Consider the following 16,807-nt stretch of genomic DNA (forward strand, 5'->3'; position numbering starts at 1 on the left):
TATCCCAGAGAATCAAATTGTGCTCTTTCAGCTACTATTGGATCAGATAATAATATAATAATATTCCTGTAGCCCACTGCAGGAATCCATGACAGCTGTAGAAGTTAGACTCCCTCCCTCCCTCCCTAAAGAGATCTTTGGCTCAAATGGAGGGGCTGAGTGTTCCATTCTCCGGGTTGCCAACATTCTGCTCACTGTGAATAGGGTCAAATGCATGGACATAGCCAGGATTTTTGTTGGGGGGGCAGGACTTTTGTTAGGGGGGGCAGAACCAGTGTGATTAGTCAGTTAAGTTAAATATTTCTATTGTTTTACTTGACCTAGGCGGGAGGCTGCCCCCTGCCGCCGCCCCCATGGTCAAATGGGAACTTTGGTAGGCAAAGCAATGGAAATGCTGAGCTTATCCACTCTTACCTTCTGCCCCACTCTTTCCAGGCACAGGTCCATAATTTAAAGCTCCATGTCTGAGCATTGCCCTGAGCTTACCCTGTGAAAACCCACTCTTTAGCACTCAGTCGGAGCAAAGGTCAAGTCAGGGTTTCCACAGATAGCTGTTTGCTCAGACGGAGCTTTAAACAGAGGGATTCCGTGGAGCAAAAAAAGAAAAGGTGCTCAGAGACAGAGCTTTAATGCATGGCCTGCGTCTGGTAACAGCAGAGGAAGGTGGAAAGTGGATAAGCTTCACTGATCTGCAAACCAGGCTGCTGGCTGGATGCTTGAGAAATATTCCCCTTTGCAGCCATCCTTTCGGTATATAGTAGGAGAGATCCAAGTCAGGAAAGAAAATTCTGCATGAAGGTCATCCATCCTTTCTCCTGGGGCTTTTTCCCTTGCGCGGAATGGATGCTGCATGCTGGTGATCAAAAATGATTGGGTCCAAGTCAAAAGCGGGCATTCTGGAAAAACCAAAAGTATGTTAACAGGGCATGATCTTTTCTCTCTCTCGCTGCCACCCTCTTTTCACTTTCTATCTTTGGGCTCATCCACATTCCCATTTGTACCATGATTTCTAGGCACAGATCCCAGAGGTTTATTTTTTGTCCCACCACTTTCCCCAGGAAAACCTGCTATTTACTGCTGAATTGGAACAAATGTCAGCTGGGTTTTCTGCAGATTGATGTTTGTTCCAATTCAGCAGTAAATGGTGGGTTTTCCTGGAGAAAGCTGTGGAACAAAAGAAAAACTTCTCAGACCCGTGCCTAGAAATCATGGAAATGGAAATCTGGGAGACCAGGGTTCGAATCCCCACTCAGCCATGAAGTTCACTGGGTGACCCTGGGCCAGTCACCATCTCTTAGCCTGACCTACCTCACAGGGTTGTTGTGAGAATGAAATGGGAAGGAGGTGAACCATCTACACCACCCTGAGCTCCTTGTATATAAATGTAATAAATAAATAAATTATGGGACAAAGGGAAGTGTAAACTTCATGAGACTTTCTGGATCTGCACTTCAAAACTTTTTAAAGTCTTAGGTTATACAATGTGGCTGAACTGTGTCTGCTTGCAGACAATAATGCAGCTTTCTTTGTTCCCTTTTTCTCCTTGCATCATTGAACACTGTATTTAAACATTCACACACATGGATATAGTGTGTGAGTTATGTATGTGTGTGTGTGCACGCACACACACACACACACTTATACAAGTATGTGACTCTATTTTAAATGCACAAGGCCAATTGAAGTTATTTTCTCATTGACAGCAAAGGCATAAAACATATTTTTGCAGGAAAATAAATAATGCCATAACTGTTCTTAGTTGTTGTCAAGGCCCACTGTAATTCAAGCCTCTGGTTTCAGCTGTCACCGACCAACTGAACTCTTGGGGTTTGTTGTTTCAGTGGTACCCTCAACAGAATTATAGCTTATTTGTCAGCCCTGAAGCATGTATGATATTCAACGCCAAACCAGTTCAAATGGTCCTTCGGTTCTGCCACAACATTCCACACACTGTCCAAGGATTACCTATCTGTACGCAGAATGTGTTTTCATTGACATTAAATCCTTCCAAAAGCTAGCAGGCAAATTTCTTCCCTCGTAGTGCTCTTGTCATACCAGGATGTTAGCCATAACCCAGCACACCTTTTCAGAAACACTCAACAAGAAGAAATTGCAGAAAATAAGTAAACAGAACTGTGCAGCAAGGGAGACCCACATTTTGATATGAACATCTAATTCCCTTGCCTGTTGAGAGAGAGTGAGCATGAGGATAAACACAAGAAGAGCTCTTGTCAAGTCCAGCATCCTGTTCTCTTTTTTTTATTTATTTATAAAACTTTCAAATATAACAATAAAAGAAAAACATTCTATTTGAATTATACATCCAATTCTAATCTTTCCACTTTCAGACTTCCTTCAGTCTATATGGAAATGTTCATGTTTTCACAGTTATTCACATTTCTTGCATCTGTATTGTTTTGTTTTGTTTGGGGTTTTTTTTAACCAAATTAATCTTAGCAATTATTATAAAACAATATTTCTTTCCATTATTATCACAGAGCGTCTTGAAAACCTACAAACGTGAATTGACCTTCACATATATTTTTAATATACTCTGTAAGTATATTACAGAGTATCCTGTTCTCTAGCCAGATCCTGTTCTCTAGCCAGATGCCTGTGGAAAGTCGGCAAGCAAGCTGAGAGTGCAACAGCGCCCTACCCACTTGTGATTCCCAGCAACTGGCGTTTGGAGGCAAACAGCACCCAAAAAGTGGAGGTAGAGCATAGCCATTGTGGCAAGTAGCCATTAATAGCTTTATTCCCCCATGGATTCGCCTCATCTTTTACAGCCATTCAAGTGGGAGCAAATCCTATACTTCAACTATGTACTGTGTGAAGGAGGGTTTTCTTTTGTTTTCTTCCAACATGCAGCATCGGTGGATGACCCCACATTCTATTATTATGAGAGGAGGAAAACTCCCACACCACTTTCTTTTTCTGCTGACTTTCCTGCCTCCGCCCCTCCCTATCACCTGCCATGATTTGGAAGAATAAGTAGAGAGTTATTTTACAAGATATTTTAATAGAAGGATTCTAAAAACAAAAAGAGACCCTAAGCAAGTAAAAAAGGCTTTCCATTGCAGAATTTCACACCTGAAATTCTGGAGGGCTCTGAGGAGGAAGTGTTCGTACCCAGAGTTACATCTTTGTATGCTGTTTACAAGGCAACAAAGTTATTTTGGTTGACATATAAGTATTCCCCGCCCCCCATGATAATCATTGATGACTAACATATCTGCTTTGGGCTTGGGTGCTTATCTGGGTTGGTAAGAAAACCCAGTAGAATTACTGGAGAATGGGCCCGATAGCAGCAGTGGCGTAGCGTGGGGAGTGCAGGGGGGGCCGGCCGCACCGGGCGCAACATCTGGGGGGGGTGCGCTCGCACTCACAGCTCTCTGCCCCAACCTGGCTCACTCACTCTCTCTCACTGCAGTGCTGGCTGTGCGAATCCGATCCGAGCCGCCGGGTTGCCGCCCACTGTGGAGGGGAGGGTGCCAGGCATGCGGTGCGGTGCGGAAAGAGAGCGAGGGACTATCTGGGGGTGGGACAGTGCAGCGGGGGGGGGGGGGGCGCAAATTACTTGCCTTGCCCCGGGTTAGGGGGCACAAATTACTTGCCTTGCCCCGGGTGCTGACAACCCACGCTACGCCACTGGATAGCAGCAAACTGCAATTAGGTTTCAAAGGGAAACTTTGATGAAGGGACATAATTTTGCAGGTTCCCCGTTTTTGTGCATATAATTGTTTTTCTCTGATTCCCCAGACTCACTTAGGTCTTGGGGATCTGCCAAGTGCAAGTAGAAACGAACCAACAGCAAAAAAAGGAAGAAGTTCCAATTAAAATAAGCCAACCATTAAAATGTCATGGCCTAGAGTGCTCCTGTTCACTGTTCCTTCCATCCATGCACTTTTCAGGGATATTCAATTCTGTTCCATTCCTCCCACAAGTTTTCCATTTCTCTCCCCCCCTTCCAACAGGCAACAAGCATACTCTATTCTCATTGAACTGGTTTCAAAGTTAGGGGTGGGAACTTAGAAGAGGTTTTTCCTGAAGATTTTTTTTGTAATCCTGTACAAATCTTCAGGTTCTCTCCCCTCCCCCAAGCCTGCTGACATCTCCCTCCTATGTGTGGGTAATACCATTTGGGCTGCATAAATAAACCTTAGTAGTCATAGCCTGAACAGAGATTGGAAATAGAGAGAATGATGACGGGAAAACAGCCTAACAAAGGGAATGAAGTGATTTCTGGCTAGACTGGGAAAAGCCCATGGGAATGTTGTACAGGGAGCATTATGCAACTAGTAAAAAGAAGGACCAGATGGGGCTTAGGAGTTCTTTACCATCTATTACCTCAATAATGTTTTAACTGGCTGTTTGCTAAGGATCGGTTCCAACAACCAGCATGGCTCCTGCCTAAGTCTCACCAAAATAAAGAAGGCCGCATTAAAATAAAATAGTTTGTGCCTGATGTCAGCAGTATAATGGTTTACATTGTTAGCAGCGCAGTGCACTGAGCAAACTGCATATCTTACAGGCCGATCCTATGAGCCACTGACACACAGTATGATCCGTTCCCATCTTAACACTGGGACAAGTCTTTGGACAGAAGCAGAAACTACTACAGTACTTCGTGTCAATAGTGTCAGTTTATTTGTGGAAACTATGCTTTAATCTCTAACCACACAAAAGAAAAAGGTTTTACAAAATGTATGGAAACCACTGGCGGAGGAACGGGGGTGCAGAGGGAGCGGACTACCCCTGTCACCACTATTCCGGTAGGGTGTCATTGCGGCATGCACCCCCGCGCACCCCGGGCGCTACGACCCCATAGGCGGCGCGTCACACCCCCAGAACGCACACCATGCCCCTGTGGGCAGCACGCCACACCCTCGCGGGCGGCATGCCATGCCCCTGGGATGCGTGCCGCCACCCCGGCTCGCGCCACCCCCCTGGGGGGTGCCAGCCACGCCCACGCCTGCTCTCTACCCCCCCCCCCATAGCGGAGCATGCAGCTTCGCCACTGATGGAAACCATCTATTCAAATATATTGTTGTGAGTTTGGGAGTGGGGTTAGGTTGTATGTCTGAGTCCCTCCTAATTCCTGGATCCAACAAGTATCCAGTTGCTGGAACAGCCAGAGAAGTTTCTTGATACCGGCTTTAGTGTGGGTCGTTAAGGTAACAAAGGAAGTGGCTCTGTGCCAGAGTCTCTGCTGTTCTTCATTCTGAGGAAACCAAACTCTGGGTAAGCATCTGGAAGCCCTGGCATCTTGCACTGCTCAGAGATTGGAGAGGTGTAAAACAATATTGATGCAGTGGCATATGCTAAACTGAGATCCCATTTCAGTGAGCAAAAATACAATTATATTTTGTGGGAGGCTTTGTGGGCAGGTGGTAAGGAATATACATAGAATAGCAGCCAGAGCTACAGTACAATTCAGTTTAGATGAATGGCCTTAGATAAGCAGAAACGGCATCATTCCGGTTCAAACAACCTGGAAAATATCTAGATAATCATAGATTTGAATTTGCTGTGATGCTATTTACATGCAAGCAGTTGCGCAGATGTACAGGTAGATAGCTAGAATTTCTGTTTTAAAACGGTCAGACAGTAAGACTCTCTTGTATTAGCGAGTTCTATAACGTTAAATATAATTATGACACCCTGCGTGGAAATAGATAACCACGAACAAAATGGCATCTGCTTAAATACATGTTGTATTGTGGATAGAACTGTATGGAGAGGCAATTAGCTGTAGCTTCTTGCTATACAATAAACTAAGCAGTGCCACACTCTGCAACTACTTGGATACCCAGACAGCCATGGAAATGGGTGGGGAGATTAATGGAATATCAGAACAGATCTTACCATGAATTGTTCAGCAATAGTGCAAGCTCAGCTTCCTCCCAGTTTCCTCTGTGCTTTGCAACTGAAATGACAGACATGCATAACAGCAATTTGACATTGAGCAATCAGTCTTGTCCTCCCCACGTGCTTCAAGCATTCTATCCAGCTTTGATATTTTTTAAAGCAATACACTACACCAACATTTAAGCACATCATTCTTCATTTTAGTAATGGGCTGCATATAGTTCAGTCATAATTTAAAAACCTCTGCATCTACTAAAAAAAGATAATCTTTTTTTTAAAAAAACGACCTTGAGTATCAGGTGTCATGTTAGAAAAAGCATTCTCTCTCATCCCAGGCGGAATGTCTTTTCTAAGCCAATGCCTACTGTAACACATATGGTCACTATTTACAGTGGTACCTTGGTTTAAGAACAGCTCTCTTTACAAACTACAGTGGTACCTCGGGTTAAGAACTTAATTCGTTCTGGAGGTCCGTTCTTAACCTGAAACTGTTCTTAACCTAAGGTACCACTTTAGCTAATGGGGCCTCCCGCTGCTGCCATGCAATTTCTGTTCTCATCCTGAAGCAAAGTTCCTAACCTGAGGTACTATTTCTGGGTTAGCAGAGTCTGTAACCTGAAGTGTCTGTAACCTGAGGTACCACTGTATTCGGTTTACAAACTCCACAAAACTGGAAGTAGTGTCCCGGTTTGCAAACTTTACCTCAGTCTAAGAACAGAAGCCGAATGGTGGAAGGGCACTGGCGGTGGGAGGCCTCATTAGGGAAAGTTTCAGTTTGAGAATGGACTTCCGGAACGGCTTAAGTTCGTAAACCGAGGTACCACTGTATATAAAAGGAAGCAATTTGTTTCAATTCATTGTTTCTCATATACAAACCATGGAGATTTAATCAAGCAACGAACAAGTTCATTATTTAAAACTCATGTAACTAATAAACTAGTATTCATTTTATTTTTTTAAGTGCAAAACTGCTCCAGGAATTGGGAGGGGGAGATCATCACAGGAGCCTCATGCACAGCCAGCTTCTGCTTTAGAGCTTGACCTTGGAGATAAAATATATGCTTGGACTGAATAGAACTGGGGTCTTCACTGCTCTAAAAATGCCACATTTGTCTTCATACTTGATTTCTCATGTGACAGATTCTATAGGCCTCTCCAGATGGGTACGGCTGCCATGCAGCAGATGTTTCCATGGCTATCATCTTCATATGGTTATCAGTCATCTGTTTCCATACTCCATTGGTCCAAGGTGAATTTTTGTTTCTCAGCATATGCCAGACTCAACAGCTCGTAACTTGCTAAAATGGTACCTTACATAATAGGATTCCCATGAGCAACTTCTTCTTCTTTTTTGTCTATTGTGGCTCTATTAGGGGTCTTTTTATGGTGCTGTCTTCCAGATGTTGTTGGACTCCAACTCCCATCAGCTCCAGACAATATGGTCAATGGCCTGTGATGATGGAAAGTGTAGTCTACCAACATCTGTGGGACCACAGGTGCCACACCACTGATCAATTCATGAAAATACATTCCCCCCATGTCGTTACATCTGTCACCCTTCTCCAACCTGGTGCCCTTCAAATATTGTTAGACCACAGCTCCTATCATTCCGGACCATTGGCCATTCTGGTTGGGCCTGATGGGAGCTGAGAGTTCAACAAAACCCGGAGGGCACTAACGTTGGGGAAGGCAGATCTAATTGCTATAGTCTGACCTCTAAAGGGCCAGCCTTTGTTGTCACTAAAAACTGGGACAAAACTCTGCTGAATCTCCACATTGCTTCTGAATAGCTATGAATAATGAAATTGTTGGAAATGTCTTCATCTGGGCAGCCACATTTTGAAGACTCTTTTATGATAGACTATCCCCAGTTAGCAAAGAAAGCTGCAATTTTCCCCCAGCTAGGACAGCAGTTAGTGAAATCATGCCTGTTTATCATTATCTGTCTCATATTAGCTGTAATCGCATCACAGTTTTGTTTATATATACAAGTAATGCAAACCATGCATAGCCTAACTTTGACTCAAAAGATTAAAGTAGATACATAATTCTGGCAAATTGCTTGGAATTATGGTTTAACAGCATCTGGTTCAGATATTCTGCAGTAAATTGCTGGAACCAGTGCTGCCTGTGTCCGTACTTTTTCCCCTCCTCTCCTTTTATTTGAACCAAAAACACGTGTCTTCCATCCATTTTCCATGTAATCAGTTGTATAAAACCCACAAGCCTTTGAGAGAGGTAGGTGAAATCAAGATGTTATGGTGGACCACCTTTAAAGCCTTCACAAAAACTAGGGTGTTCACAGCTAAGATTATCAAGAGATGGCTAATGATGCAGCAACTGGCATCACTTGGAAGACAACAAAATGTCATCTGCATATATCTCCCATAATCCTACACAACTTTGGAAGCTGTCAACTACAAAGTTGGATCGCTGGCCTGCCTTGCTCAGATCAGCTCTGCACTGAGTGGTAGCACATATCTGGCAATTCAGAAAGGGGTCTTTTCCAGCCCTGCCTGCAGAAGGCAGTGATTCAACCTCTGCATTCAAAATAGATGTTTTGCCACTGAGCTGTGGCCCTTCCCTGCAAGTGTGCCAAAATCAGATGTCAAGTATTATTTATTCATTTAATACCCACCAGAGGTGCCAACGTCCACCTCAGATTGAGGGGCCCCGGTGTGTGGTGCACATGTGTGATGTCATGTGCACAACACATGATGTGCATGTGTCATTACCTCATTGGGAGGAGGCTGAGGGCAGAGCCAGAAGCAGTGCAGCTCAAAGGGGCAGCGGCTCCTCCTCCTTAGCACTCAGGAGGAGCCAACCACTGAAGCTGTGCCATGCTCAGCTCCACGCTCAGCCTCCCCTGCCCCCTCAACATTGAGAGGGCTCAGTCCCTTCCCAACAGATATTGAGGGGGCCAAAAACACCTTGGTCCCATAGAGTTGGCATGCCTGCTATAACCCGCCCTGCATTCCAGGGCGGGTTATAGCATGAAAACATTATATTAAAAACATTTTAATACAACTTACAACTGTAAAAATAAGGTGGCTCCTAAAAACATACACCTTAAGTGTCAAAAGCCAGAACAAGAAGATGCATCTTCCAAAAGCTGTATAATGAAGGTGAGAGGCACACTGTTGTAGGGATGGAGTTCCATAGCTTAGGAGCCACCACGGAGAATGCCCTCTCCTGTGCCGCTACGCATCAAGCCTCTGAGTGCAGAGGAACTACCAGGAGGGCTCCCTATGCCCATCTCAGCAAAAAGGTATAAATAACTGCAGAAAGTTCAAGTATGTGAACAAACTCAAGGCAAGGCATGTGCTATGGAGAGAGGCAGAAAAATCCCCAGCATTATAACTAGTCAGTTTGACCGAGAAAGTAGGAAAAGTAGTCCCAAAAAAGAAAAGCCAACTCTTGCCAAAGGAGAAAGCTCTGACACAGCTAGAATAGCTTCAAAATATTAGAGAGATGGGGGTGGGGGGAAAGGTAACTCCTTATGGTTTTTAGGCAAAGCCAAAACTCACAGATCATGTGCTGCCCCTGCAATATGCAATATACCTGCATCCAGAAATCATCACAGGGTAGATGCGCAAGTTCCCACTTTAGACAATACACAGGAAGCGTACGAAGAGGAAGTGCTTCCTCCCATCTGCTTTCTGGGTAAGATCTAAAGTTTCCCTCACAAGTTCCCAGTTGACCAGCCTGGCAATAACCTACATCTCCTTCCTTTACCAAGAGCAGCTGAGCAGTTGGCACAAGTCATAGCAGGAAACAGCTGGGGATAGTTGTGTGTGTGTGTTCGGTAAAAGAAGCAGCAGCAGCAGCCCAATTCCACTGGAGCAGAGACAACAAAGCTGGAGATAAATATATTTAAATTAGATACATGGATATTCAGGTCTTTGCACAGGGGCTACTTCTCTTTGACTTGCACTTTTTGCGGTCACAGAGTGATGGTACCTGTGTGGAATTGATGGGCACGAGATATGCTCCATTGCTACATGCAAAAAGCAAACCCTCCATTGAGTTGACATCATAGTGGAGCCACAGGGGGAGAAAATTAGTCATCTGCCATAGAATCAGTACTTCCACAAGGTGAAGCCATAACGAGATCTCATCCTGTCAAAGTGACCAATGAAGGTTTAGGACCAATATTCTGTGTTTTCATTGCTTAGATCAGCAGCCCATCAGAATCTTCAAATCCAGGATATGATTCATCTGCAAAACACACTAGGGGCATCTCTAGATGATCTATTTATTGAGCATTCCTCCTGATTAATTTGCGCAAAGCTAATGTGGTGGCAAGACTATGTGCGGTCTTTAATGGATATTTGTTCTCATTTGTTTGTGGGGCAGTTATATGACAAGGAGCATTCATTCTTATGTTTCTTTCTGGGTGTTTACATGTCTTCCTGATAATCACACTTTTCAACACATGTCTCCATCACTTTCCAAACTGTGAAAAGTCTATTTAAAAAAAAGTAGATGTCTTGCACTAGGGCAACTAGCAAAAGTTTTGAACCTTTATCTGTTTTCTGCCTTTAATGGCAAAGAGTTTGCAACTTCAACAACTGCTTGAAAATGGGCTAACTCAAAACTATTACGCAGGCTATTGTCTAAGGTATAAAGGGGGTAGCCTGTAAACACAGGTGATGGTTGCTTTGCTGTTGTCCTACAGGACTGCCGTTTTCAAAAAGGTGCAATTTGAGCATTTTGTTCTGCCCATACCTCTCTTTGTATCAAGCACAGTAGTCACATGCCCAGTTCACGTCCCACATAAAAAGCAAATGATTACATGAGTAAATACCAGTTTTTAAAATATCACAGTGCGGCTGTTCTAAATATAAAAAGTTAGGCAGGATTTCTGACACCTATAAATCTTTCAAACAGTTCATATTTTATCAACCAAATAGGCCTTTCTTATAAAATCAGAAAATAACTCCTCACCAAGACGATTTTTCAAATACTTGACCTTTTCATAAAACAACCAGAGAGGAAAAAAGGTGTTTGAGCCATTTAAAATATCATTCCTACCGCTATTTCTTCCATAGCATTAGTTTTATTTTCTTCATTTTATAGTCACCTAAAAATAAAGTTTTCCTCCCATTTATTGTAATGGTTTTGAATTTCAAATACTTAAAAAAAAAAAATTAGGTCAAAGAGGGTTGCTGATTCAGTTTCTTGTCCACCTGATTCAGTTTGTTGAAGTAACACACATTACCACCTAAAGACAAGCACCCTCCTCCCATTTTAATGGTCTAAAATTAACCGAGAGCACCACTGCTTGTATCATCCCCAGGGAGCCATTTATTCTACAGAGCTTCAAAGGGGAGTTTTGGAACTCTGCTATGCCTCACAGGTACTTACTGTCCTTCTTTTCCAAGTAGTGTCAAAATGTTCACAGTTCTATATGCATATTCCTGAAGATCTGCAAAAAATGACCCAGATTTAAACTATAAGGAGCTGAAATTCTGTAGGAGACCAACTTCACATAAGAAGAGCCCTGCTAGATCAGACCAAAGGCTTATTTATGCCCTTAATATAATTATAGGCCTCCTTTCCTCCAAGGAGCTCAAGGTGACATACAAGAACCCTTGTAGGCTAGGCTGAGAGATTGTGACAGGCCTAAGTTTGCCTGGTAAATTTTAGATCCTAGTCCAACACTCTAACCAATATGCTACACTGGATCCAGCATCCCACAGTGGCCAATCAGATACCTCCAGAAAACTCAGAGGCAGATCATAAGAGCAGTAGGCCTTGCCTGCTGTTGCTCCCCAGTGACTGGTATTCAGAAGCATAGTACCTGTGATCCTAGGTGAAATCTAGACACATATAAAAAACACTGCAAAAATGATTTTTTAAAAAACGTTTTGAAAAAGATATTGCATTTGCCATAGCTCACTATCGCCATCTAGTGTTACATTTGTGTAATGCACTTTACAACACACTTAAAACGTTTTATTTGCAGCTGTATAGCTGAGTCCCTAGTAGTATGCAGGCATCATGACTGCAAACCATTGGTAGGTTTGTTCTCCATGAATTTGTCAAAACTTCTTTAAAGTGATCTAAATTGGTGGCTGCCATCACATTTTGCAGTTTGTGTTGTGAAAGCTGTGGAAAAAGTAAAATATGTGGAAATCTGCATCTATAGCTGGGTTAGAATTCAGAAGTACTTGAGGCCTATCACAAGAATGGGTGTTAAACAAACCCAGAGGGCTAGCAGAAGCTAGCTCAGTGGGGCTTCTCCCCCCCCCCCCCCGCCGCCACCGTTTTTCCTTATGTACTCCTGTGCCTTCCCCCAAATCTGCTCTGGGGAGGGTGATGAGAACCCCCCAAAATGGGGCATGGGTAGGGTTGTCATATGTCTGGAATTTCCCAGACATACCTGGAATAATGCAGTTGGAAGAAGTGTCTGGGAGGAAACCAGGAAAATCCAGACATATCGCAAGTGATGCCGGCAGTGTCATATTTGCTGATTCCCCTTTAAAAAATAGCTGAAAAACAGCAATTTTTTGCTCAATAACTTTGCCTAAAAAAGATCAACAACTACCCTCGGGGTGGGTCAGAACAGTGGTGCTGAATTCCTCCCAAATAATTCTATGAGGAATCAGAGCCCATGATGTGGTAGATTCACCACAGGAAGGCCCTAAGAACATATGAAGAGTCCAGCATCCTGTTCTCTCAGTGGCCAGCCAGATGCCTACAGGAAGCATGCCAGCAAGCCTAGCATTCTTCCCACTTGAGACTCCCAGGTATTCATGGGTAAACTGCGTCTCCAATACTGGAAGCAGTGGCCATTGACAGCCTTATCCTCCGTGGACTTTTCTAATCCCCTTCTGAAGCTACCCGAGGGGGTGTCTAAACCTGCAAAGCTTAAAAGAGAAAGCATTCCTACTTCCCTTTTAAAACAGGACTTACTCATGCTAAATTCATTTCTGGAGCTGACTGCCTTGGTTGCCATGGTGAATGCTGAGGAATGGACAGGGGAGGATGACCTTGCTGATTCTCCTGGATCTCTTTGTGCTGTTTTCGTGGTGCCTCTAGGCCTTCCTGAAAAGTATGTTCCCAAAGGTGGTGCTGGGGAATTTCTGTTCTACTCAGTGGCCTTTGGCTTGCAGGATGCTGCAGGAGTCCGTCACCAGCATGTCCCCTGCTCTCCAGGAATCTGCTGGGGAAGGACGGGTGTCTGGAGCTTGGAAGCGCAGTGGCATCAATATGCAGGTGACGCCCAGTCACGCTCACAAAGATCAGAAGACCCAGCCTTGCATAAAATAGTAATAATGCTGCGGTTATTTTTTTTAATACTTCCTAATAGCTATAGCAATGCTATCAGCAGAGGTCAGATTGCTGCTGTTTCGGGTCATTTGTTTGGTTTGACCCACTCAAGCACAACTGCTAAATCCATTTCCTTGCCAGAGAAACACTCTTGACAAGCAATCCCATGCAGTCTGAAGTGAGAAGAGGCGTCAGACACACACCCTTCTAAATTAGACTTCGTCAACCTGCTGCCCTCCAGATGTTTCGGGTGGCAACACCTATCAGCCTCAGCCAGCATACCAGTGATGTGAGCTGCAGTCCCAAAACATCTGGAGGGCGGCAGGTTAGTGAAGGCTGCTCTAAATGGTATCCCTCACTAACCTCCAGGCTTGTGCATTTATGCATTAGTTCCGCGCACAATAATTCCTCAAGTAGCAATTAAACCTGGCTCCCTCCTGCTTCTTTCCTACAGCTCTGAACACTGGGAAACTAACCCATATCCCCTAAAAGGCAAAAGACAGTCCAGACAAAAGGAAGAGGGCATAAAGTATGCTTTGGCTTTGATATCTGAACTATCTGGTCCCTACGGCTGGAACATCTACACTGGTGTCCAAGCACAAAAGCACCCAGGGGAACACAAACTAGCTAGAACATCATGCTCTACTGTGGAATATTTTCAGCACTTATTTAGGACCAGACATGTAAAGTCTCTGAGACTAAAGGCATTTTGGGGGCTAAAAGCAGGTCAGAAGTGTGAGTCTGGAGTACTCTGATGAGTGCAAAGCATGTCCCCACCGCAGATTTTCATGCTTCCCTCTACTTTAGGCTGTATTCATTGGTTCACATATCTAGAAATGCTTTCCTACTGCTTCCAGTGCCTCCAGAATAAGGAGTGCATCATGACCTGGCCCCTGGAGAATTCTGGGAGAAGAGATTCTGAGTAGATTTGGGCTCTCTTGAGAGCTGAAGTGAGGTCCAATTCAAACATGCAAAAATAGCACATGGAGGAAGACCATGTGAAGGAGGACCTCCAGAAAGGCACTGCTTTAGGATGCAAAGGGGATTGTGTGTTTTAATGCGCCAGTTATGTAAAACAAAAAACTCACTACATGTAGACAGGGGAAAACGCTAAACTTAAATTATTCTCTCTGCCATGTTAGCTTTCCACAAGCAGAGATGTTTGGTGTTGTTTTTTAACAGGGCTGGACCTTTAGAGGCCCTAAGCACTTGAAAGATTTGGGTGCCCCCATATATATATATATCTAATTCAAAATATAAACAATAATAAACTGTAAAATATAATTTTATTTTTCAAAAGGAAACAAAATCTACAGTAAGATGAAAAATAATGTTTATTTTCATATACTTCCACTTTATTTATACTTGAAAATAATTCCCCAACTTTTTGTAATTGCAAAGTCTTTGATCAGATCCTGAAAACTAACCTTACGTAACATATCTGCTTCTATGCTTAGTAGAGATACGGCATCCAGCCTGCCTTGTTGCATAGTTGTTCTGTTGGGATTTTGAATATACCTCAGCTCAGAAAAGGAACACTCAGCTAAGCAATTTGTGACCATGAATGTTAAGAATCTGGCAACGGAGAATTTCAGTGGTGCCCCCCTTCCCTTGATGCCCTAAGCACATGCTTATTCTGCTTCATGGTTCAGCCAACCCTGGGTTTTTTTAACATGGAGAAACCTGCAGTCTGTAGTGGTTCAATCATAGGGGGATACCATCAATATGCTTGTACTGCACATTTAAAATGGCCCAAAATCATCCACAGCTTCTTGACAGAAACTGTCAGCCAAGGCCTGTTTTACTAACAGAAAGCAAAGGAAGGTGGAATCTACTGTTCACTGGTCTGGACTAAAACTATTTTAAATTTATTGAAAGACAAAAAAATGCAAACTGTACTTCACATTGTATGTAGTCCCAAATGACAAAGAAGCACCATGCGTTCCCTAGCTCTAACCAGTCTGCTACAGAGTGAGAATTTTGATTTTGTATGTTTTGTCCACTTTTTGCTTTCAGTGGCAGGAATCTGTCATCGCAGGCATTTCTGCTTGGCCCCCAGAACAATCTCCCCTCTCCTCCCTTCTGTGCTGTTGTGGGGCTTCTCCTGAGACACACACCTGAGCCATTCTGATGACAGAGATGGGGGGAGCCTGGTTGTGCTAGCTGCTCTTCTTCCAGTGGGACCACTCAGTTGAATTTTGCCCTATAAGTTGTATCCTGAGCCTAACGCTGGTCACTAAAAAATGCACTGCAGCACTTCTCCTGTCATTTCTGAAACCTTGCAGCCCTTCCGGGATCCTCAGGAGTGCTCAAAACTGCAACTGCAGTTGTAAAAGTGCCCTCAGCTGCTTCTCCCTCACTGTAGCAGCTCTTGCTTTGCTCCTTGCCTAACCCTTCCTGATGAGGGGCAAGTGAAGCTGGTGCCATTGGCGCTCAACACCTCCAGGGTACCTGGAGCACCCTGAAGTATGAGAATATAGGTGGGTATATGTATGGGGTGCCGATCAGAAGGTCAGCGGTTCGAATCCCCGCGACAGGGTGAGCTCCCGTTGCTCAGTCACAGCTCCTGCCAACCTAGCAGTTCGAAAGCACGTCAAAGTGCAAATAGATAAATAGGTACCGCTCCGACGGGAAGGTAAATGGTGTTTCCGTGCGCTGCTCTGGTTCGCCAGAAGCAGCTTAGTCATGCTGGCCACATGACCCGGAAGTTGTACGCCAGCTCCCTTGGCCAATAAAGCGAGACGAGCACCACAACCCCAGAGTTGTCCTGGACTGGACCTAATGTTCGGGGTCCCTTTACCTTTATGTCTGAGAGAGGGGGTACATGTCTTCACCCCAAAGGAAAGCAATACCCAACCTGGTGATGACAGAACAAATGATGTAAGGAGGGAGCTGCAGCCCAATATAAGAAAGGAGGTGATAAGGGAACACCTGGCTGCTTCAAATGAATTCAGATCTCCAGGGCCTGATGAGGGGCACCCAAGGGTAAGAGTACCAAAGGAACTTGCAGATGTGATCTCAGAGCCTCTGTCTATAATCTTTGAGAATTCTTGGAGAACAAGTGAGGTCCCCACAGACTGCAGGTGAACAAATGTTGTCCCCATCTTCCAAAAGGAGGAAAAAGAAGAACCAGGTAACGACTGACCAATACCAGGAAAGGTCCTAGAACAGGTAATTCAATAGTGGTGGGTCTGTGAGCATTTAGAAAAGGACACTGTACCGCTGGATGACCTTGAGCCAGTTGCCATCTCTCAGCCTAACCTACCTCACAAGGTTGTAGTGAGGTTAAAAGGGGGCGGGGAGTGTGTCTTGCCACCTGGAGCTCCTTGGAGAAAAGGTGGGGCAGCCTAAGTCCTGACAAATAAAGATCCATATTTGCAGAATTGATTCGCTACAAGGTTCTTAATAAATACATTCCCTACACCTCCTTCGTGAATGTCCCTGGATTTTCCCTTACCCTTCTTATTCTTCCACCACAGTTTGGCCTCCAGAAACCTTAACAAAGACACTTCGACGACACCACCCGATGCTTTGTACGGAAAGGCAGCGAGGTTTGTGGAAGAGGAGCTGAAAGGCGCGCGCCGGGGCGGGGAGGGGGGGCGGTGTGTGCGCCGGAGCGGAGATGAGGGAAGGGTCCTCCATGGCTGTGCTGTGGAGTGTC

General features: G+C 44.3%; 1 long non-coding RNA gene across 1 annotated transcript in view; it reads right to left on the reverse strand.

The window, feature by feature from the left end:
• LOC310673104 overlaps positions 1-11,512 on the reverse strand; it is a 56,434-nt gene extending 44,922 nt beyond the window's left edge. Inside the window, exons 1-2 of the long non-coding RNA XR_014508855.1 lie at positions 11,239-11,512; positions 5,869-5,929 (exon numbers count right to left, since the gene is read on the reverse strand). This is a non-coding gene — a long non-coding RNA (uncharacterized lncRNA). The remainder of the gene's footprint in view (positions 1-5,868; positions 5,930-11,238) is intronic.
• Between the last annotated feature and the right edge of the window lie 5,295 nt (positions 11,513-16,807).

The sequence above is a fragment of the Podarcis tiliguerta genome, assembly GCF_965153285.1.
Source record: "Podarcis tiliguerta genome assembly, chromosome: 2".
In the NCBI taxonomy this organism is placed as follows: domain Eukaryota; kingdom Metazoa; phylum Chordata; class Lepidosauria; order Squamata; family Lacertidae; genus Podarcis; species Podarcis tiliguerta.